The 24050-nt window shown below is 42.4% G+C and overlaps 2 long non-coding RNA genes across 2 annotated transcripts; one reads left to right on the plus strand and one right to left on the minus strand.

Annotated features, from left to right (window-relative positions):
- Positions 1-1468: 1468 nt before the first annotated feature.
- On the minus strand, positions 1469-23447 carry LOC116148406 (uncharacterized). Its single transcript, XR_004131895.2, has 3 exons — positions 23388-23447; positions 17688-17922; positions 1469-1896 (listed from the first exon to the last, which is right to left on the minus strand). It is a non-coding gene; the product is annotated as an uncharacterized LOC116148406 (long non-coding RNA).
- LOC135321817 (uncharacterized) lies at positions 15943-23295 on the plus strand. The gene is made up of 3 exons (XR_010381914.1): positions 15943-16136; positions 18865-18993; positions 21602-23295. It is a non-coding gene; the product is annotated as an uncharacterized LOC135321817 (long non-coding RNA).
- Positions 23448-24050: the final 603 nt, after the last annotated feature.

Genomic DNA, 24050 nt, shown 5'->3' on the forward strand with positions numbered 1-24050 from the left:
GATGATCACATCACAGTCCCAGGAGGATCCTGGAGGAGGCCGTACCTGAACCTAATGCAATTCACCTGCAAAATGAGTTGATAATGACAGTTTTCCTGTCTACCAAGAGGCACTTGGCTGGATTACATAAGACAGTGGTTGTTAAGGAGCTTTGAAAACACCAATTCCTAACAGGTAAAAAGGTTATAAAATTCTTATGACAAATTCCCCCTCGCCTACTGATGGCAAAAAGCTTGCTTATGGGAGGAAATGGGACATTACAAATCTGAGGTGTGGGCTGGGAGGACCAAGGTTCTTGCAGAGCGAACCACCTCACAGTCAGGTGACCTTGTTATACAATTTCAAACTGGACTTGGTGACATTGGTGGAATCTCCCTCAAGCCTTGGGGGTGTGAACAGGAAGACTGCCCCTGCACGGTGAAAGCTCAGTCACAGCGGGGTCAGGTGACAAGCCATCGATGGGGAACCAGGAGAAGCAGACTGTGGTACCAGGCACGGCAAAGCATGGGCCTGTGGCGACTGTCACTGTGCCTGTTTGCTCCCTTGTGAGGTAAAAGTGTCATCTCTGAGTTGCTTCCATTTGTCGCACTCTGTGTGTGCCTGCAGATGGGCACGTGTTGTGATGCTATCAGAAAAGCAGGGCCTAACTGGCATTAGACCCTGGATTTTGCTTTCTTCTTTCCCAGCAGCAACACATTTTCATGAAATTCTTAGTGTGTTGTCTTCTGTTTTTGAGTTTACAAGAGCAGGCTCGAGCCAGATGGAGAGCAAGTCTGCAAGCATGCCTTCACCCAAGTGCCCATGCATGCACTGAACACACATTAACTGATTATCCCTCTGACCATCAGTGTGGGCTGTGCAACCTTGGCTAAGTCACTTACCCTCTCTGGGCCTCAGTTTCTTTATTTGTAAAACAAAGTTGGTGACTGCACCTACCTACATGATGGGACAAGAATTCAATAAGATATTCCATGTAAATCACTTAGTAAATTGTCTGAATTTTTTAAAGGATTATCTTGGAAAGAAATAGTATCACAATTATTATCACTGCTATTAAAACTCTTACAGTGTTTTACTCTTCCCCCATCAATACATATCCCACCAAACTAATTTCTTGGGTATTTATTTGTCAGAATCCCCCACTAAATGGAGAGCTGCATGAAGGCAAAGGCTGAGCCTGTCTCATTCATCACTCCACTCCCAGTTCTTTGCTGAGTGCCTGACTTACAGCTGGTGCTTGGTACCCGTCCTGGTGTGTCAAAGAAGGGTTTGAAGCAGTGGCTCGCAACCCTGACTGCCCATCAGAGTCACCTAGATAGCTTTAAAAATCTTGACCCATCTCCAGAAATTCTGATTTAACTGATCAAGATTGGAAGTCCTGCATGAATAGCTTTTAAAAGCTCCCAGGGACCCTCTTAGGCAGCTTGAGTTGAGATCACTTCAGAGTCTCAAAGATCAGCCAGATTAATGATTTCCAAACTTTTTATTTAATTTTACAGTAAATTTTTTTCCCCCACAACAAAATCTTAGGTTGAAAACTACTGCATAGAAGAGAATGCAGCCGTGTCCCTGGTGGAGTTGGGGAAGGCGGGTCCTGAGGCTCACCCTCCAGTCACGTGGCTCCAAGGTGGTTCACAAAGCCAGCAAGCCCCTAGGGACACAGCTTGCTGAGATTAGAAGCGTCCTGCCCTGAATGCTAAGCAATGCCTTCCACCACCCAGCTCTGTCCTGCCCGCTGGGCTGCTGTGCGTGGAACATAATGCAATCGTCACCCTGAAACTTGGCCCAAGACAAACCGCAATTGTTTTCCTCTTGTAGCCAAATTCAGGCACTCTCAGCCCTCCGTGAAATCACTTGCAGGCCTTGCAGCACAGGAGACAGAAAATAACATGCCGCCTGAAATATATAAATAATTCAAGGCTGAGTTTATTCATGATGCTGTGCTTTCTCCAGGCAGTGGTTTGTATAATCTCTCTTACACTGCCAGTCGGGCCGCCTCCGCAGCATTTATTACTGCAGACAGCCCGCTAGGAGCTGTTTTGATTTATGCATCTACATTCTATTATGGAGGTAAGTTTATAGCACACTGCGGTTCCTGCGGCTGTCATCGCAGGAAGAGGAGGGGATAAAAGACAGCGGAGGAAAGACTTGGGAACAGTCAGTCTGCCGGACTAAGGAGAGCAAGAAACATGGACCTCTGTACTTTCATGAAATATTCAATTCCTTCTCTGGTAAACATACAGACACATGCATACACACACTCACACTCACAGGCCTGCAAGAGACAATGTTTATCGAACATCCACTAAGTGCCGGTTTGCTCTTCCAAGTGATGGGGATGCAGAGGTGAATTAACTAAACAGAACCCCTGCTGTCGTAGCACATATTCTTATTTCTGCCAGCGTGCTCCTGGTGAAGTGATTCTACCCTCCCACCAGTGTGATTCTCCCTGGCAGCATTTAGCACGGGGTTGACACAAAGCAGATACTCCGTATCTGCTGAATGATGAGTGAATCCAAGGAGAGGAATAAAATGCATGTATCTTGCAAGGTCACTTCTCAGTTACCTCTCTTCATCCTCATGCTGCACAGGAAAAACTACACAAAACTTCATACAATCATAAGCATTTTTTGCTCATGTCTCCAGAATGTGGAGCTGGCTGGCACTCTCTGGAGTCATCATACCCCCACTCCTGGGCTCTGTGTGTGCCTGGAGCCACTGACACATTAACCCCCTCTTCCCACTGCAGGGCCCTCTGCATACCTGCATTTCTGCAGGATGAAAAACATCTTCTCTTGATGTGTGTTTACCCTAACAAAACTCATCGCCCCAAGGGATAGCCCATCTCACAGTAACCTAGGGGGACGGACAGGTGTCACGTCCTGCCCTTATCAGAATTGTAAATCCTATAATTCAGAGCAGTCCCCGACAGATCTTACAGCCAATCAGGTGCATGTGCACGAACTGATCCTGCAGCCCCATACTCCTTGTGTGCACAGCCCCCTCTGCCCAATAAAAGACGCTGCATGCCCATCCCCGGCGTTCACACAGGCACCTCTCACCTGTGTGGCTTGCTATTGTCTATAGCAGTGTCCCTATTAACTTTCCTAAACTCTTCTCCATCTCTGGTAATTGTTTACCAACCCTCATGTCACCATCACCCTGTGTGTGACCACAACATAGGATGTGAGGCTGGATGGCTCTGTTCATCTTTGCTTGGCTCATTCAAACAGTTTGGAGATGGCTGGCTGTCCTCTAACCAGGTCAGCCTCTTCTAGGACAAAAGATGTGATTCGGCTCTGCTCTACGTGTATCTCTTTGTCCAGTAACCTACAGCATGTGCTCTGCCATGGCGGGAAGAACAGAGGGTAAACAGAAACTCACAGGCCTCTTGAGGTCTAAGCTTACAACTGGAGAACTATTACTTCCAACTTATTTCTGTTGGCAAAAACAAGTCACAAGGCCAGCACAAATTCAAGGTGTAAAAGATTCCATCTTTAGTGAGAGGATCTGCAAAATCACATAGTAAAGGACAAAGCTAAAGGAGTGAAGAATTGAAGCTACCACTGCAATTTGCCACGGGCACCCCGCAAATTAGCAAAAAGCTACGTCTGGAACCAGCCTCCTAAGAAAAGTCGACTGTCCTTTCTGGCATTGCCGAGGTAAATTCCAGCCTAGGCCCTGAACAAGGCTCCCTGGTAAGTTTAGGAAGAAAGTATGCGTGTGCCTGAAACCGTCCAGTGTGTCCTGAGTGTCCTCCCACCTTTGTCACTGATCTCTTTACCTGAGAATTCAGTGGGCGCGGTTTGCATTGGGAGGAAAGAGAATCCTCAGTAGGAGTGCTTACCACCTTAGAGAAAAAGGTGCAAGAGGGCAGGCTATGCCCCAACACAGGGACGAGTGGAGATTGAAACCCTGCCTTTAACGCACAGTGACCTCACCCACTAGTAAACATGTCCCAGTGAGTGGTAAGCTTGTACCAATCACACTGGCCATTCCTCTCCCCTGGGGCAGAGCGATTGAGAGATTAGGCAGGGGGCCTCCTTAGTGTTCCTCAAGAAGGAAAAAGGACCGAAGTCTCCTAATCTTTCAAAAGATATTGCAATATAAAGAAATGGACAGCAGCATGCCTTCTCTCCACAAAGCCGAGAAGAGGGAGGCGAACTCTGAGGACTAGTCAAAAAACAAACAAACAAACAAAACAGCAGGGAGTGTGAGACCACAGGCAGAGAGGAGCAAGAAAGACTGAGGGACAGCTCGTTCACTGCCGCCTTTGCCTCTTGGGAAGCTGGCCTGTCTCTTAGCGCAGCTGTGGTGGGTGAGGCAGAGTTGGGTCCACAAGAGAATACAGAGGCATCATCAGAGAAGCAGATGCTAAATGGTTCTTAGAACGAGGCAGGAGCTGAGATGTGAGCCAAGTGGGAGGCAGGGAACCAGAAAAAGGAGGGAGACCACCAGAGAGGACAAAAGGGAGGCGGCGGGACCTCACTCTGGATGCGGCCTCCTTCCCGTGCAGGTGGACTGAGACCTCCCCCGGAGGGCTCAAGCTAGGGTGGGATGGACGGTGTCCAAACGAGGCTTAATGACCTCCTTGCTTTGGCTTCTTTGTTCTAGAAAGGCATGTACAGCTGCCTCAGTATGCTCAGGAAAGGGTCTCCTTTTGTTGTGGCAGGTGCTGCAGGAATTCAGAGCAGCTGATGTTTTATCACATCATGAGCCTGCAGGGAGCCCTGGGAGGTCGGAAAGCCCAGGTCGGTGCCCCTCACATCTGGTTCATCAGTTGAACAGTGCTCCAGATCAGAAATACCTTAGAAAGCATGTTTATGGTTTCAAGGGTGGTATAATTTCATTGGAGAAAATGGGAAGCACGGCAGTAAAGCATACAGGAAAGAAAAAAAAAGCAAACAGACAAAACAATAATCTCTAATCTTACCTTCACCCCGTGGGAGCTGCTGTCAACATTTCAGCAGAGAACCTACTGCTCTCTTACTCAATTTCTCTTCAACTCTCACCTGTTGGGTACAGGTGTCTGTGTGAGTCTGTATGTGTGTTGTAAATATACAACATGTAGGTGGGACTTTTCCTGTTACTTCAGAATTAGCACAAAAGAATGTGAACAAAGAGACCTTAAGTGCTACACAGTCTAAATAGAGCCAAGCACCCCTCTCAAGCTTTACCGAGAAGTGGCCAAACTGGCTCTGCTGCCATCAGCCATTACCCAGCACATTTGCACCTCCCTTCCCACCTACCAAAGACTGAGGAGAGGAGAAAGGGGCAGCATGTCTGTTGAGCGGAAATGCTGGGCTGTAGCATATTCAACAGCTAAACAGGGTGTTGATGAGACATAGAAGGGGCTTTCCAGGGAAATAACTCATAAATGTTGAGAACACTTCCATGAAAGGAATCCTAACACCACATTCCTTGGTTGGACACCTCATGAGACAGCAGCTTTATTGATTTGCTCTGTTCCTGCCAAACCAGGAAAACAGAACATTAGTAACAGAGCAGGGCAGAGAGAGGACATCCATGGAGTAGCCATGGAATTGTCACAGCAAAGACTCATCAACTTTCTGAAGGTCAAGTGGCTACTGCAAGAGATAGCCTTGACCCATCTTTCCAGCTCTCCACATGCAAAAGAGTGGGTTGCCAAGGAAGAGGACCCGAGAAGCAGCAGGCTGAGGGTGACATTCCAAGGGAATAGCTAAGGGAAAGTTGGAAGTTGTCAACTGGAGTTAGATCCTCAGCAATTGGGAGGCCCCTGAAGAGCAACCTGAGAAAATTGACAATGTACCGACCAGGAGAGAGCCATGAAAGGGGGAATCCACCATGGAGTGTGAACCAAAGAAACGATGATAACTAAGAGTGAACTGCAACAGCAGCCAGCTCAATAAGCAATGCTTGTCCTTGCCCTCTTTCTCCTCCACTCCCCGACACACCAGCCGCCCATTGCCTACATGAAGGAGCAAAGAGGATTGTTCCCAGAGAAAGAAAGGAGGAGAAAGTAAAGAGCAGGCTAATAGCAATCAGACAAGAAAAAGAAATAAAAGAAATCCAAATTGAACAGGAAAAAGTAAAACTGTCAGTGATTGCAGATAACATGATACTCTATATAGAAAACCTAAAGACCCCACCAAAAAAAAAAAAAATTAGGATAAATGAATTCAGTAAAGTTGCAGGATACAAAATTAATCTTTTGCATTTCTACACACTAATAACTATCAGAAAGATAAATTGAAAAACAGTATCCTTTATAATTGCTTCAAAAAGAATAGAATACCCAGGAATAAAGCTAACCAAGAAGATGAAAGACTTGAACTCTGAAAACTATAAGATGTTGATGAAACAAACTGAAGATGACACAGACGGAAAGATACTGTCCTCGTGGATTGGAAGAATTAACAGTTGAAATGTCCATACTACCCAAGGCAATCTACAGATTCAACACAATTTCTATCAAAATTCCAATGGCAATTTTCACAAACTAAAGAAAGTAATCCTACAATTTGTATGGAGCCACAAAAGAGCCCAAATAGCTGAAGCAATGTTGAAAAAAAAACAAACAAAAAAAAAAACAAAGAACAAAGCTGGAGGTAACACAATTCCTGATTTCAAACATTACTACAAAGCTGCAGTAATCAAAACAGGATGGTATTGGTACAAAAATAGATATATGGATCAGTGGAACAGAATAAAGAGCCCAGACATAAACCAACAGACATTGAGTCAATAATATTGGCAAGAACATACAATGGAGTGAAAATAGTCTCTTCAGCAAATGGAACTGGGAAGACTGGACAGCTACAAAAGAATGAAACTGGACTGCTTTCTCATACCACATCAAAAATAAACTCAAAGTGGATTAAGGACTTAAATGTACGATCTGAAACCATAAAGCTTCTAGGAAAAAATATAGGCAATATGCTTTTTGATATTGGTCTTAGCAATATTTTTTGGATGTCTCCTCAGACAAGGGCAGCAAATGCAAAAATAAATAAATGGGACTGTATCAAACTAAAAGGCTTTTGCTCAGTGAAGGAAACCATTAGCAAAATGAAAAGAAAGTCCACTGAATGGGAGAAGATATTTGCAAATGACGTAAGCAATAAGGTGTTAATATCCAAAGTTACATAAAGAACTCATAAACTCAATAGCAAAAAACAAAGAGACAAATAATCTGATTTTAAAATGGGCAGACAATGAATGTATGTATGTTCAGGTATAACTGAAAAATTGTGCTCTACACTGGAATTTGACACAACATTGTAAAATGACTATAACTCAATAAAAAAAAAGTTTAAAAAAAATAAATGAATAGTGAAAAATAAAATAAAATAAAATAATAGGCAGAGGATCTGAATAGGCATTTTTCCAAAGATGACATATAGATGGACAACAGACACAAAAAGATGCTCAATATCACTTACCATCAAGGAAATATCAAAACTACAATTATCACCTCACACCTGTCAGAATGGCTATTATCAAAAAGAAAAGAAATGACAAGTGTTGACAAGGATGTGGAGAAAAGGGAACCCTCGTGCACTGTTACTGGGATTGTCAGTTGATGCAGCCATTATGGAAAACAGTATCGAACTTCCTAAAAAAATTAGAAATAGAGCTACATGAAGATGCATGACTATTCTCAAAGGATTTTTTCCTAAGCCTACATATAGTTGTCCATAGACCATCCCAGAACCCTCTGGAATAAATGTTAATAAGCATAATGTAAGCAGAATTGATGGCCTCCGTTTACCTTTCTACACTGATCTTTAAGAATGATGGTGGGGAGGCACAGAGCGTCCTTCAACAGCTATTGCACAATCAAGATCAATGTTAACAACGTTAATCAAGGTACTCATGACCGAGCAATTATTCAAGCTAGCCATGGTTCTATTATTGGACTCTTATGACCAAAGCACTTTAGGAGAGGTACTTTTAATATCTGCACTTCACAGATGAAGAAACAAGATTAGGGGAGTTGAATGACTTGCCCAGCAGTCCTCAAATGGTAAGTGGAGGAGCCTGCTCTTGAGCTGACTCCAGGACCCACACTCTTGGCTGTGTTTTATGCCTCAAATCCCATCTCACTGTCGAAGCAAAAGTAGTACTGGCTCTCAGTCATTAAGCCCTGTTGATTACATCCTACCTTCCTTGGTGCTTATAGATGTATAAAACGTGGCTTTACTCTACACTAGTACACGAGAAATTCCACATCGTTTCACTCGTCTAAATCAAGTCTCAGTTGGAGCCCCCAGCGGACAGAGTGGCGGGAAGCTCAACAGCAGTTATTGTTGGGGACCCCTCCCCTTCTCTAGCACTGTACATGTGCCCCTCATCCATCTTGGTCTAGAACATTTGGGGACAGGATCCTCTAGTCTACATTCTGTCCATGTCATCCCTGAACTCTGCTGCCCACAGTCAAGCCTCCTTAGACTTGGCCACATCCCATCAAGGACAATACATCAAGCAGTGCCCAAGCTTCTGCCCTTTCAGAAGCCCCCAAACTCCTTTTCTTCTCCAACTCAAATAAATACCCAGTACCAGCATATAAGCCAGTGTTTAAGCTTTCCACTGTGAGGATGTCCTTTAAGAGCTGTTTCAGGAGGTTGGACATACCAAGGGGCTCTTCAGTCAACCATGGATAGAGAAAGGAAAAAATACATGTGCTGAGCAGCTACAGAGTCAGACACTTTGCAACATCGTGTTCTATTTCCTCTACAAAACTGCCAGGTAGAAATTACTATAATTAGCTTTTATGATTAATAAATAAAAGGTCAAAGTCTCCAAATCATATTATTCTATTTTATTCTTGGGAGATGACCTGGTGAAAACTTGTAGCTCAACTTAATAACCATCACCATTTCTTGAGCTCTCACTCTGCACCAAGGCATTGCACTAAGCACTTCATCTCCACTCATTCCCATAACAACTCTATAACCTATTTCTTTTTCTCAGTCTAAGGTATGAGAATCACTGGAGCTTAGAGAAGCCATGTCATTTGCCCAAGGTTGTCACACATCTAGGGGATGATGGACCCTGGATGAGAAACCGAATTCTGATGCTTAACCAGTGCCCATCACAGCTCTCCTCAGGACTTTACCATGGAGGTGCAGCTCCAGCGGGGCTGCACTGAGGGAGAGGTGAGTGGATAAAGCAAGCAAGGAGGAAGAGCTGGTGTCCTGAAGCTCTCTCGACCTTACCACTCACAAGAGCATCTCACAGGAGTGAATCACAGAACAAAAGGGCAGAAACCTTGCTTGCTTTGTTCCACAAACCACACTCTGCAGAATGAGAATAATTATTAGTCATCTGTGAGCCTTGTGATGCTGGTGGCTTAGTCATTCAGTAAGTATTGTAAATCATGCATTCCTAAGCTTCTAGGGAGAGCCTCAAGCCACCTACAGAATCCTTAAACAAGCACCAGCTTCTCAGATTTCCCCAGGCAGGGGGTGGCTGCAGACATACTCTGCAGAAACCCTGCATTCTTCTTATTAAGAGCTGGAGAGCTTTTGGTCAATAGCATTGTGAGAAGTCACTCAGCAGAATGCACAGGATTTCCTCCCCTGCTTTCCACAAAGTTCCTTTACATCAGGACAAATTAATCCAAGCCATTTTTAAGTCTTCCTTGTGGCACAGGAATTTCAATCTCAGTTATGTTTGAAGGGAAGGAAAAAAAAGACTGAAAAGAAATAGACCCAACTATGCATAGTAGTTGCTTTGAGAAGTAACTCAAAGGTCAATTCTTTTTCTTTCTATGTTTTTGGCATTTTCCAAAATGTTTATAATGAGCACATATTTCTCTTAGAATGGAGAAAAACAATAAAAAAAAATCACTGATGTATTATTTGATTGATTATTCTTATTAATTCAGTTCTACCTATAATTAATCCATATCACAGCCGGTGGCAGCAATAATACAAATGTTTGAGAATGAACCCCACTGGCACAGCTTGATATTCCAAGCCTCCCTTCATCTTATCAAGCCTACTTCCCAATCCAAACTTCCCTCTCGTCCTTAAGACAATGACACACAAAGAACACTTCACACACACGATGACACTTCAAAGAGCCTGCCCTGGCCTTTCTGCCTCCCTGCTTTTGCGGAACTGATTTCTCTTCCCAGTGTGCCTCTCTTCCTTTACACCAGCTCTCTCTGGCTGTCTGTATCAAAAAGCTCAGCCCAACGTTATTGCTATAGAGTGATCTAAAGCAAGAGATTTCACTTCTCAGTGTTTCAGTTTCCACATTTCTCTAAAATGGAAATCACCATTTCTACCTCGTATTTTTCTCGTTAATATTATACAAAAGTATCTATGTCAAGTGTCTGGCACGTAGAAATCACTTAATTCATGGTAATTGAATTAACAGGTACTGTTGCAATGATGGCAGACTCTCACAGATAAGGATGTATAGTTGTATGATTTTAGGTAACTTGTCTCTGTAAAAAAGCACAAATTAAGAAGCTAGTCAAAAATAAAAGAGCATTCTTCCTACATAGCAGTAGAGCTTTATCAACTTTGATCAGAAAGGCTTTGGAAAACTACCTACAGCGTCACTGGAAGGCTTCACACGCAAAGCAAAGAACATCAGAAAATAAGATGGAAATTTTCCTCGTCCTCTCCCTTCCCTACCTCAAAAGGAGGAATTGGTTGTGTTTTTAAACAGGCTTCTGTACTTTTTCAAAAGCCAGCTAGATACCAGTCCATCCTCACAGCTGAATAAGCACAATTAAGATGAAAGATGTATCCTGGGGGCAGCGTAACCTGCAATCCAGCTGCCCCTCAAGCTTGTGTAACTTCTCTTGTTTGGTGAGAACAGGGGAGGGGATGGAGTGTCCTGTATCCTACGTCGTGCAGAGTTAGCAGCCTCAAAGTTCATTTTGAAAGGAGAGCCACAAAGCCTATGAAACCTTCCTGAATTTCTTTTGAAACTTGCCTATTCAAAAAATCCATGGTTATAATGGTACTGAAGATCCTTGGGCTCAGTTCTTACAGAGAAACCAGCCTGCTCCATAGACAAGCAAAGAAATCCTCTTCCTGCAAACTGCAAAAGCAGTCACTCTTAAAACAAATAAAAATAAAATACTGCATAAGCCACATCATCTTATAGGTAGATGCTGTAAGGGAAAGGTGCTTAAGGGAATAATGAGTGGAGGAGAAACCCAGGTGAAAGTTGAGCATAACATTTGTAGAATATCTTTTGATTCAGTGAGAAGCAGCATGCTTGACAAATTTTCTTCCAAATCTAGTAAATTATTCATTTATTTAACAAACACTCAACGATGAACTACTTTTCATTTGCTTTTTAATTTATTCATTCAATAAACATTCACTGAGCACAGAACAGATAACACGTATTGCCCTGTGTGTTATGAAGAATATGAATAGCACATGTGGACACTTGTTGAGTGACTGCAATACACCATGAATTGCCTTACATAACATAGCTGGTTAGTACATAGCCCCAGTTTGTATGCAGGATCCTGACCTACAACCCATGCCCTTGACCATATGCTATATTGCCTCCCCAAGATGTGAGATATCCAGATGTTAACATAGATAAGGTACTACTCCAAAAGATCCATGAGAAAGGATTCCATTTTAAGGACTAGCTAACAGACTCAAGCAAGGCAGTTATTTTGGAGTTTCTAAGTTCTTCTGTCCATCTTGGGAAACTGTTGATATGATTACAGCCCTGCAAGTCTAGACAAGAGATTTGAGGAAAGGTTCCTCTTTCACTGAAAAATTTGCCTATAGGGTCTGACACACAGTACACATGAGTGCATTACACTATTGATTGCAGTAGCTCTTCATAATCCATAAAATGCCATTGAACAGAGACCTACCTTCCTAGTAGCTTTCCATGATCTATAATACATACCCTGCTGGATAAACAGAGACCCCTTGAGTAGTTCTCCATATCCGTAAGACTCTACTGGCATAAACAGAATCCTCTCTACAAGGCATTCAATTGCCTTCATGATCCAGCTCCTTCCTCACCTTCCACCCATTCTAAACACACGTCTTCTCTTCCAGCTCTACCAAACTCCTCGCTAGTCTCTAAATGCAATACTGAACTGCTCAGGCTTCAGACATCTTACTCTCCCCACTTGGGTTAAACTAGGCCATTGGCCTTCCTACAGGTTGATATTCTTAAATAATTTTCAATATGTATTGGCATCAGTGAAGAGAAAATATTTTTCTATTAATGAAAATGTTAAGAACTTTCTTCTTTAGGTCAGTGAATAATGTGTCACTTACCAATTCACCTTCTTTAAACTCCTTTAAAAGAAAATGCTGTTCCTGTAAGCATAGCAGTGACCAAGGAGAATCTACTCAATGTTTCATGGAGAAGGTTGGGGAGGGCATTTATATCACATAGAACATAGAATGCAGCACATCAGTAGGACCAGCACCATTCTACAGCCTGGACGTACAGTCATCCTTTCTTAGTCATAGCAGGGCTGGGTCCTTTCCCAGCTCTTGGTCTTGTCCCCATTCCCACTACAATGGCACTCCTGGCCCCCTCTCTTTCCAACGCAGAGCAGTGAACTCTGTTCACCTTCTACTCGCCAAATGCACTTACTCCTGCTACATTAATGATGAAAATTGTGTTTATGACTAGTAAAGAGGAATTCTAATGTTTTATAATATGTCAAATTCAAAATAAGGGTTTTATTATATACATTGAATAATAGGGAGACCAAGTTACATTCCTCCAAATACAGCAGTCACTGCATATAGAAATGAAAGTCAACAGATACCTTATTTCAGTTTATTCTAGAGATATTTTGTGCCTGTCATAGACTAGGACTTGCTTAGCTGCCTTGTATCTTTATCCAGATTTGTACCTGGCAAATTCCTGCATACTACAAGATTTAGCTGGATTAAACATTGCCTCTCTGGGAGGTCTGGCCTAACTCTACCCAACCCTAACCACCCTCCAGTCTCCTCTCAATGTTCTCCAAATTTCATGTAGACCTCAATACCACAATTATTTACAGTATCTACCAATATTGATATTTATCAATTTGTCTGTCTGCCTCAGTAGGCTGTGAGCTCCAGAACAAAGATTTTTGTCTGATTCATCTCTGATTCTGCATAGTCCCAGAATAGAAATGAAAATAAAGTCTGTTTTAAAAAAGGTAAATCGAACAATTAGCTCCCTTCCAACTGCTATTTAGATAGACGCATACCTACTTACATGCACAAATATAAAGATGTATACATACATATGTATGTGTATACAAATACACACACACACTTAATCCTGATTCTAGCTCAAATTGACAGCTAATTGACTTTGATGGCAAAACCTGCCCAATATTTCCCACTTTTAACCCAGGAAAAGGAAGCTGTCTTGACCCAGTCCCAAGAACAGAATTCTCTGTAGGTGGGAGAAATATGAAGGCGAGAAAACAGGAGGTGATTTGTAAGAGAAAAGGAAGCACATGGCAAGTTGAAATCCCCAAGGTTCCTAAACTGGTAGTTAATTGGATCCAGTGTTCCGAGACCTTAATTTCAAACGAGGTCTTTGGGAAAAACAGTCAGTTATTCTCCCTCAGGCAAAATGAAAGCCCTTTTCCTTAACTCTGAGACCTAACAAAGCTCCCAACTTCAGCCTTAATCCTTGTGCACTCGGAGTAAGGCTGCACCTTGGGGGCTTTCGGAGGCAGGCTCTGAGCTTCACTGCCTCCTGCTGCTCCTGCACGCCAGCTTATCTGCAAACCCCTACAGGTATTCTTTAAGTCAAAGCTCTCTGCATAAAAACACCAGAATTCCAGGATGCAAGCCCTTGCCAACCTACCCAAGGCCATATGTGGCCCCCAGGTCTTGATCTGGAGCCAAGGTCCAGAATGACTCTCCATCTCCTACAGCAATTTGCTTTGTCCTTTATTATCATTCCCTTATTCCCTCTTGCTTTAGAAGGCCTTCATTCATTCACTCATTTATTCAAAAGTAAGTATTGATTGAATGTTTACTATGTGTTAGGGCTGAGACAGAATAATAATAATAACAGTAACTGACATGTATTGAACTTACGATGCACTGTAACAAAAATTAGATAAAAAGAAAACAAAATCTGTATCATTCTGTACCTCATTTAATCCTCACAAAAGTCCTACGGGGTAGGGACTATTAGCATTGCCACTTTATAAATGAGGAAACAAGGAACAGAGCGAGTGAATAATTTGCTGAAGCAGTTTAGGATAATTTTACCTGCAAGTAACAGAAAAATCAACTCAGCGTGGCTTAAACACTGAGGGAAACACATTACCTAACACAACAGGAAAAACAGAGTGAGGCAGCTCCAGGATTGGTGAATTCAGGAACTTCATACCTATGCTCAGAGCTGCAACAAGGTTACAGTAATTTCAATGATTCATCCGGACACAGTAATCCAATGATAAGACGAGAGCACATCTTTTCTTAGTGCCATGTTAGTTTCCTAGGGCGGCTATAACTAATTACTGCAAAAAAGGTGACTTAAAACAAATGTATTCCTTCAGTTTGGGAAGTCAAAAGTCTGAAATCAAGGTGTCAGCAGGGCCATGCTCTCCCTGAAGGCTCTGGAAAAGGATACTTTCTTGCCTTTTCCTGACTTCCGGTGGTTGCCAGCAGACCTCAGTGTCCCTTGGCTTGCAGGCTTATCACTCTACCTTCTGCCTCTGAGAGATGGTTTTCCCTGTGTGTGTGTTCCTCTGTCTCTTTTCCTCTTTTTATAAGGACACTAGTCATGTTGGATTTAGGGCTGTCTCACTCAGGATGACCTCAGCTTAACATGATTACATTTGCAGATACCCTATTTCCAAATAAGGTCACATTCACAAGTGTGGGGGTTGGGACAAAATCCAGCTCACAGCAGTGCCTTATATTAAGAGCTAGAAAACCTTTCCTGAAAGCCCACTAGTCAACTTCTTATATCTCATTGCTCAGAACTGCATCGTGCTCCCAAGCTTAAGCCAATCACCACCAAGGGGAATGGGGGTGATCAGCATAGACCATTCAAGACTTATCCTAGGGTATGGAAAAGGGATCAATCTCCCCAAAGCAATATGTTGCTAGAAGAGGAGAGTAGATACTTGAACGTCATTAAGGAAGGAAAAAAACTGATGAAATTGGTGTCTCTAGGAAAAATAACCCAATGGTGTCTGCTACACTTGCCCGTGGTCCCACATGAATATCTGATTCCAGAGCCTGAGATCTATGAGCTTTCAAATCTCCATTTGAACACCTGCTATCACATCATACCTTACATTCTTTTATTTTTTATGTTTGTTTTATTTTTCATTTTTATTTATTTATTTTTTTTATTTTTGAAGGGGGAGGTAATTAGGTTTACTTATTTATTTTTAAAGGCGGTACTGGGGATCGAACCCAGGACCTTGTGTGTGCTGAGCATGCGCTCTACCACTGGAGCTATATACCCTCCCACTATTCCTTACATTCTGTAAGCCTCTGTGCTGCAGACTTTATAGTTATCTTCTCCTTTAACCCATATCACAGTCCAATGAGGTGTACACAATTATTGTCCCCACTTCAGACATGGTAAACTGAGGCATCAAGCCCAAGGTTGCATGGCTCTTGGCAGCAGATGTTTCTGAAACACAGCAGTCTGTGAGAAATTCAAAGCCAAAGGCCACATTGAACTCATTTTTGTAAACCCATCACCCAGTACCATGTCTGGTATAGAAAAAAATGTTTGGCACATGTTTGCTACATGATTACCTTGCTCTTCCCTCACAGAATATCCTTTATCAGTTTTCAAGAGGACATTTGGACTTCAGTTTCTGCAAAACATTCGTTTCTCTTTCAGTGGGTCCACCATCATGACTAAGACATTCTTACTTGCACATCTAAATGGAACTTTGTTCCTTTGATCAGTGGAAATTAACTTTTAAGCTGAGGTCCTTGGCTCCTCTTGGCTTGTTTGAGCCTTAAAAACACCCCCGGCTCAGAGATGGGCAGTCAGTTGTTTTTCTTGGAGAAGAAATCGCCACTGTGTAATTCATCCCCCAGATTCCTTACGATGAGAGCTGTCACTGGACAGCTATGTGTTCCATGACCAGGGAAGAGGCAGGAAAGCATGGATGGGGCAGAGCCTGGAAGGGAAGCTTCAGATGCTTCTTTTGTAAAGTAAGTAAGAAGACTGAGCACTGGTCTCAGACAGACTGGATCCTTTCTTAGTTCAGCAGCTAAACAGCCTGGCTCACGAACTTGGGCAAGTCACTTCCCTCTTCAAGACTCATTTTCCTCATTCTGTGAAGTGAAGGGGTTATACTGGATTACATTTAAGTCCTCTTTAGCCATGACATTCAAAGCTTGGAAGTCATGTTTCCCTAGGTTTCCTATGAGCATTTCAACTCCACTTCTCTCTCTGCCTTTCTTCCAGGTCCATTTGTTGATTCATGGATCTGGGTGGTGACAATGACTTGAAGGATAATAAGTTAAAATTATGCTCTCACTGAACAGTTTGGTTGAAAACTGCTTTCATGATCACTGTCTTGATTATTTTTTTTATGACAGCCTTATGAAGGTGCTAATTTTCCCATTTTTAAAAATCAAGAAATTGGAAAATGATGGGGTTTGCCAAAGATTACTCAGCTAATAAGTGACAAATCTGGACCTGAAGTCAGGTGTTTATTACGTTAGAGTGTGACTCATCAGCACACAGAATCTCACAGCACACAGGGCTCCTCTCCTTCACCAACAATGGGACAACCCTGGCTCCACATTCATCCTGAGTAGGTGAGAGTGTAGACAAAACCATTAGCTTGGATCACAATTCCTTTGTTATCTTAGAATTAGGCTACAATTCATCCACAAGGAATCCAGCATAAGGAAAAACTGTCTGAAAGCAAAGTTGTCTGGAAGACAATGGGTTGCTTTGAGAGAGAGTGAGCTACCCATCAGAGACAATATGCAAGCATAGGGTAAGTGACCTCCTCATGGGACCACAGGAATCAGACTTTGGATAAGAAAATGCATTCAATCTTTTGTGAGATGTCATTTGCACTGAGTTGATTTGGAGACTTGTTCTGAGCTTGTCTGGAGATTCTTTTCTGATAAAAATAAATAAATCTATATACTGGCAATGAACAATTGGAATCTAAAACTGAAAATAATACAACACCATTTACATTAACATCAAAAATATATTGAATTATCAAATACACATCTAACGCAGTACATATAAGATCTATATATTAGGAAAACTACAGAACTGATGAAAGAAATCAAAGAAGATCTAAATAGATGGAGAGTTAATCCATGTTCATGAATAGAAAGACTCAATATTGTCAAGATGTTACTTCTTCCCATGTTGATCTATAGATTCAACATAATGCAATCAGAATCCCAGCAAGTCATTTTATAGGTACCAACAAACTGATTGTAAACTTTACGTGGAAAGGCAGAAAACCGAGAATAGCCAACTTTGTTCGGCTTCAATGAGAATTTTTAGAGCAGTGAAACTATTCTATATGTGATACTGCAGCAGTGGATACATGACAATATGTATTTGTCAAAACCCATAAAATGTACAACATCAAGAGTAAATCTATAAACTGTGGACCTTAATAAGTTATCAATATTGGTTCCCTAATGTTTAAAAATGTGCTTCACTAATACAAGATGTTAATCACAGAGGAAACTGTGTAGAGGCAGGAGAAGGAAAAGATACTTAACGTGCTCTGAGATGTTCTAGCTGAAACTGCACGCATACATGTTTTGAAACCTTGACAGCCAGCAGCATGACGTCGACGTTCGAAAGCCGCCAGTAATTCTTCTGCTTCTTTGGAGGTGGAGGCTCAAATTTGTCCATGGGGAAGATGGTGCTTTTGTTTAGGGAAAAACCGCAGGGCTTTTAAGTTAGACAAAGACAAAGTGAGATCCTCTTCAGGGAGCTCTTTTAGAGAGAGACCTAAAATGAGAAAACAGAATGAGATGTGTTTCCGGGCCAAGTGTTTAGAGGGAGCCCTGGTGATTCTCCCTCAAGCTCTCCCAAGGGCTGAGACCTGGACCTGAGCTAGAAGAAATCCACTTATTCGGGGCACCCCCTTTCAGGGCTCAGGAGAACACAGCAGTGTAGGGCCCCCTCTGTGGAGGTACTTGGGTTAAGGCCACGCCTTATCACATCACCTGCATTGTAATGCCTTCCTCATTTCACAAGCTTTCAATTAATGTTTCAGACACTACACTCTAAAGAATTCAAGGACAGACCCAGCTTGCATTTACGGAAAAGCAATTTTGAGAGAGCTGCAGCTCCAAGGAAAGGCAGACTTGAGTAAGCCAGAGGCAACCTGAAAATACTGGAAGCCCCAGGAAGGCAGGACAGTTAGTGTTTGCTCAGATGGTACAGACAGTGAGAGCTGTGCTGTGTGATGGAGGGATGAAGGAAGACGATGCCCTGGCTACATCCTGAAATATGTAAGACTGGGACGCTGGGGGCAGAGAAGGCTTTCCTGGCAGAGGCCCATGTGAGCAAAAGTGTCACCATGACCCAGTTCATCAAAAGTAACTTCCATCTGGAAACGTCACTTGATACTTCTTTCTGGCCAATTTGGTAGCGAAGACATTGTCTTGTGAAAATTTTGGAACCAGTTTGTCAGCCAGAAGACCACACACACACACACACACGCACACGCACACGCACACGCACACGCACACGCACACACACACACACACACACACACTCACTCACTCACTGAGTAGCTGCTGAAGGAGTCACAGGGTACATCTGGCTCACTCTGAACTTATTTTTCCTTCACAGGCTTAAATGTAAAATTGTGCTTTCATATTTCTTTCAATCCAAGCCCTGTGGATCTGCTTAATAAGATTCAGATTTTCATTTTTTCCATCTCAGGAACTGAAGAAAGAGAAGTCTCCAGTGACTGGCCCTGCTTGAATTTTCAGCAGACTTGACAATGGAAAAGTTCAAACTCTCTGGCCTCCAGTCATTTTCTAAAACAAACACTACCAGAGCGAGCCTCGGGTAAGCTCTTTTAGGACTTACATGACTAAAATCCTCTCTCTCTTCTCATTTTCCCTGGTTTAATTTTTTTTTCCTCCCTCCTCCACATATTCTTCAAAAACATGTGAGTCATGCATACACTGGGAACTCAACTGACAATCCCCCACATATCAGTGTGAAATGCCAATAAGCAAATTAAGCAAAAGTTCTGGCTGGGGAGATAACTTGAGGTGAAGAGCAGCAGGAACAGGTTTTTCAGATCTGGTTTTCCCTGGGGGAGAGAGGACAGGCAGGAGGCTGAGACCAGAGAGATGAGGCAACTGTCAAGCACAAAGCTCCAGGACTCAAGCTGGCCACACGGCAATCTGAGGAGGTGCAGGAAGTTGGGGTGAAGCCAAAGCTGGCAGGACTCCCATGAGGCACGTGGGGACCTTGGTGGTGGAGGGAGCTCAGTGGATGAGATGAGGCAGGTAGCCATCCTGGGGACTGGGCCGGCTAAGCTGCTGATCTGTGCAGTCTTTGCGATGTGGTTAAACAACCGACACACACCCACAACCTCTTCCCTGAGTACCCCATCACTTCCTTATCTTAGCTGAGAATTGACTTTCCCTGGTAACACTGATTCTCTTGCACTCATCTCAAGTGGAATCTGCCCATTCTCAACATGTCCCTCTGTTACCGGGAAAACGAAAATAAGAATTACCTCGGTTCTTAGTCACCCGGAAAAAAAAAAAGAATTTTTGACGAGAGGCAGAAAGTGTGATATAAGCAAGATTTTTATTAGTAAAGTAAAAAATATAGTAAAAGATAGTACCCTCCCGAGAATCGGGAGCAGGCCTGTCTAAGGGAGGGAAAACGGTGCCGTTCCTTTGTTTTTCCTGTTTTTATATCCTGGTTTTGTGATTGAGTGATTGATTGACTGACAACTCAGGTTGCCTGCACTCTGGCACGCCCATCCCCTTTTGGGCAGGCCCCCCTCCCATGCACAGCTGCAGCACTTGGATTTTAACTGGCTTCTTTTGCTGGCCCTCATTTAGAGAAAGTAAGAGTTTCTGGAGTCCCTTATCCTGAGTGAGGATGTACTGTTATTTTCTGGGTTGTTCCTTTCCCCATCCTCTCTGCCTGCCTAGTGTTCATTTCTGTCTAAACTGCCTAACACCTCCACATTCCCCAGAGTTGTGGTCAGCATGCTGGCCAACACCAGCTGCCTATGCTGTGATGCCAAAGCTCCCCTCCTCTTGAAGCTCAGGCCCTCTAGCTACTCTAGCCTGTGCCCCCACCATGCTGTCCCTAAACAACACGTGGACACTACTCATTTGGCCAGTGGTCCAAATGATGCTCTAATGGTGACAGTGGTATCCAGCCCACAGACTCCCCTTCATCCCACATCACCCCAGGTGACTTCAACATTCACAACAATCAGCCTCTATGATCGCCAGACTTCTCAGGTCCATGGCTCCTTCATCTCAAAGTCTCCCCTCCCCTCTCCAAGCAGCACTCACTTCCATTCACCATTCAACAAAGAGTAACCAGCATTTACCACTCACTGTGCATTGGACATGGTACTGAGGATACTGAAGTGAACATAGCCCTTGCCTTCAGGCAGCTTATAGTGTAACAGGAGAGAGAGTCACATAAGAGAAGGACACATAGGAACTGGATCTGGTAGGAAGGACACAGCAACAGGGCCCCTCTCAGCAAAACGGCAGGACCTACGGTGTTGAGACGGTGGATGACCCATCTGGGCTGTAGCAGGAACCTACTGGCAGACCCCCTCAGAGGAGTCCAACTCCAGTAAAAGGGTAACATGCTGGGGAGACCAGCATTAGCTACAGAGGGTCTCAAAAACCCTGGTGAGGTTCAGGTTAAGCTCTCAAAAAAACAAAGAGATTATCAATCAGAAATCAAGGCAGTTGCATCTAACACTATGCTAGCTCATGGCAGGTGCTCAGTAAATGCTTTTCAGACAGAACTCATTCATGGTGGGCAGAAGAGCACGACAAGGGCTCAGAAGAAAGCGATCTACAGGGCACCAGGCAGGGATCTAAGCAAGACTGATTCTAGGTGCCACCTACCCTTGTGGATGGGGCTCCTAAAATACCCCAGAATTTGGCTTTCAGCCTGGCTGAGACTACAGGTGGGAAGTGATCAACATCAGGGGCTGAGTAGGCCCAGGACCACCAGGGCTCACGCTGGATCAGAAGCCATGTGAGGCATCAGGAGGAGCCTGAAACAGAAGAAAACCCATCTTCCTTCCGACTGAAGCCTCTCCTGCACCTTTGGCTGTAGTGGGAACCAGCCAGCTTACTGGAATGCAGACCGCCAGACTCTAGAGCAGGGACCCCCAACCCACAGGAGTCTGCAGAGGTGACCAGGGGATTCGCAAGGCATATCTATTACCCTTAAAATCCTAACTGAATTTAAGGCTGTACAGATTAACCAAAATATCCTTGTTTTTCACTGAAATTAAAACCAACTCAATGTGCTAGCAGTAGACACGTAGATCAGAAATTATGATTAAAGGTTATATGTGAGGTTGATTAAATTCAAATGGGGAAGTGAATTAAATATTTATTATTAAGTGCAGTTTGCTTGACAAAAATCTTTCAAAATATGTTATACTTTGCAGGGAGTTAATAAAAGAGGCCTCGTTGGTATAAAAAGGTTGGAAATCATTTGACAAGAAACAAGAAAAAGCTTGTATATTTCATCAGCTCGTTACATGAGGCCAGAAGCACTTCATTCCCTTCCTGAGGAGATGCTGAAAATATGTGTTAATCCTGGGCTTTTCTTCAGAGAACTGCACAGCCTTAGACAGGAGGAGGCTGGTTTAAAATCAAGCATACATCTTGCCTTTTCTGTACAAAGCATATCTGAGAGGAATCGAAGAGCTAATGAGGGTGTTCTCTTCATAGAAGTATTCAGCTGTATTCCTTGTCCATGGTTATACACATCATTTCATAAGAGAACACAAGCTTCAGATATTAACAAACCTGGATTTAAAACCCAGCTCTCCAACTTATTATGTACATGACCTTAGACAAATGCATCATGGAAGACACATAGCTGCAAACATCAAAAATGCCAATAAATAGTGGCTTAAAAAACTGGGGGGTTTCTCATATAAAAAGAAGTCAGATACAATAATCTCAGAATGGAGCCATTCCTTTAAAAAAATCATCAAAGAACTGGGTTCCAATTCAATTTCTGCTCCTATCTGTGTATGTATATATTTGTTCATTCTCTTTGTGGTATGATCACTGCTACTCCTCCAGCCATTACATCCACATCCCAGGTATGAAGAGCAGGTAGGGAGAAGGCCAGAAATGATGTACTAACTAAATCTGTCTATTTTTAATCAGGAAAATATTAGCTTATTTGGAAGCCTCATCTAGTAGATATCTGCTTATGGATCTTCATTGGCATATCACAAGGAGAATATGGATAATAATCAATTGACAAAGAATTGACATTTCAAGAAAGTATACAAATCAAGTATATGAATATATTTACTTCAAATAGAAATAAAAACTCTAAAATTTAGAAGTAATAAATCCTATTGAAATCCATCGAATTGTTAAAGTTAATTAAGATGTTTTAGTTATAAATACAGTTAACAATATGTTTAAATGAGTTAATAATGGAAAAGAGAGGAAGGAAGGGAGAAAAAGGAAGGTGAAGGAAAAAATGAATGGATGAAGGGTAAAAGGTAAGTGGAAAAGCTCATTGATCACCTGTTGTTTTGAAAATTTGGTAAGTAGAAGTGAAAGTAATCAAGCCTTTTCTGTACAAAGCATATCTCAGAGTATTCAGTCTCAATGAGGGGATTCTCTTTAAAGCAACATTCCAGACAAAAGAAGAATGAAGAATGGTAAAATTAGAAACTCACATCTTCTGAACCCTGAAGAGATAATGGATCTAGACAACAATTATGAATGGCTGCTAACATCACAGAAAGAAAGTCCATTAGACACGATGGAAAAACACATCATGATCTAAAGATAACGGTATTCCTGCCAAAAACTCCAACCTGAATCTATCAAGCATCAAGATCTAACTACCAATTTACAGGAAAAAGAGGGGCAGGGGAACATGTGAAATGAAGCCATGGGGAGTCAATCAGCAGAATCCAGAACACAAGAAAGGTTACAGACCAAATAGACGGTTTTTCAACAAATAAATTACAAGGCAGAAAAAAGACTAGAGAGAGAAGAGATTTAAAAAGACTTGAGGCATATCTAGCAATCGCAATGTATGAAACTGATTTAAACTACTGACAGAAAAAACTGTTAAAAGAATATAAAATTATTGGAAAAATCTGAACACTGACTCAATGTTTCATTACTATGAGTAATTATTTTTAATCATTTAGATGTAAAAATTTTATTGTCATTATGTTTCCTTAAAGTACTTACCTATTGAATACACGCTGAAATCTGTACAGATGAAATTATATAATGTCTGGGATTTGCTCCAAAGTAATTCAGGAGGGAGGGGGAAGTGGATGGAGGCATGGACAAAATAATATTGGCCACGAGTTAATAATTGCTGAAATTGCATCATGGGTATGTGCGAGTAATTTATTATACTAGGCTCTCTACTTTGTTATATGTTTGAACTTTTCCATAATAACTTTTAACATACTAACCAGCCTCAGAATGAATAGCTTTAGACAAGAGGACCATTGGACTTCACCCAAAGTCAAGAAGCCTCTCTGAGTCACTCATTTCCCTCACGGAACTGACTGAGATTTCTCCCCAGTGCCCTGGTGAGGAGAATGTGCAGTTGATGTCAGAACCAGAAGATCCTTATGTAGAAAGTAACATAATGTATCATTTCCATGCAAGAAATTTCCTTGTAGCATTTCCTTGTATCATCTTCACAAAGTTCTGAGTTTAAAAGATATCTTCAGATTTTATTTTAAATACCTAAACTGTATGATCATTTTTTACCACAAAAATCAATGTATGATTGCCCCAAATAACCAAAAGCAGGTTAAAAGCCCTAGAGTATTTTGACTTAGCAAAGCTTCTTTTTTTCCTCTCCCCAGGTATGTTTCCCCAGTTACACAATCACAT

This window comes from Camelus dromedarius, chromosome 1 (assembly GCF_036321535.1).
Source record: "Camelus dromedarius isolate mCamDro1 chromosome 1, mCamDro1.pat, whole genome shotgun sequence".
In the NCBI taxonomy this organism is placed as follows: domain Eukaryota; kingdom Metazoa; phylum Chordata; class Mammalia; order Artiodactyla; family Camelidae; genus Camelus; species Camelus dromedarius.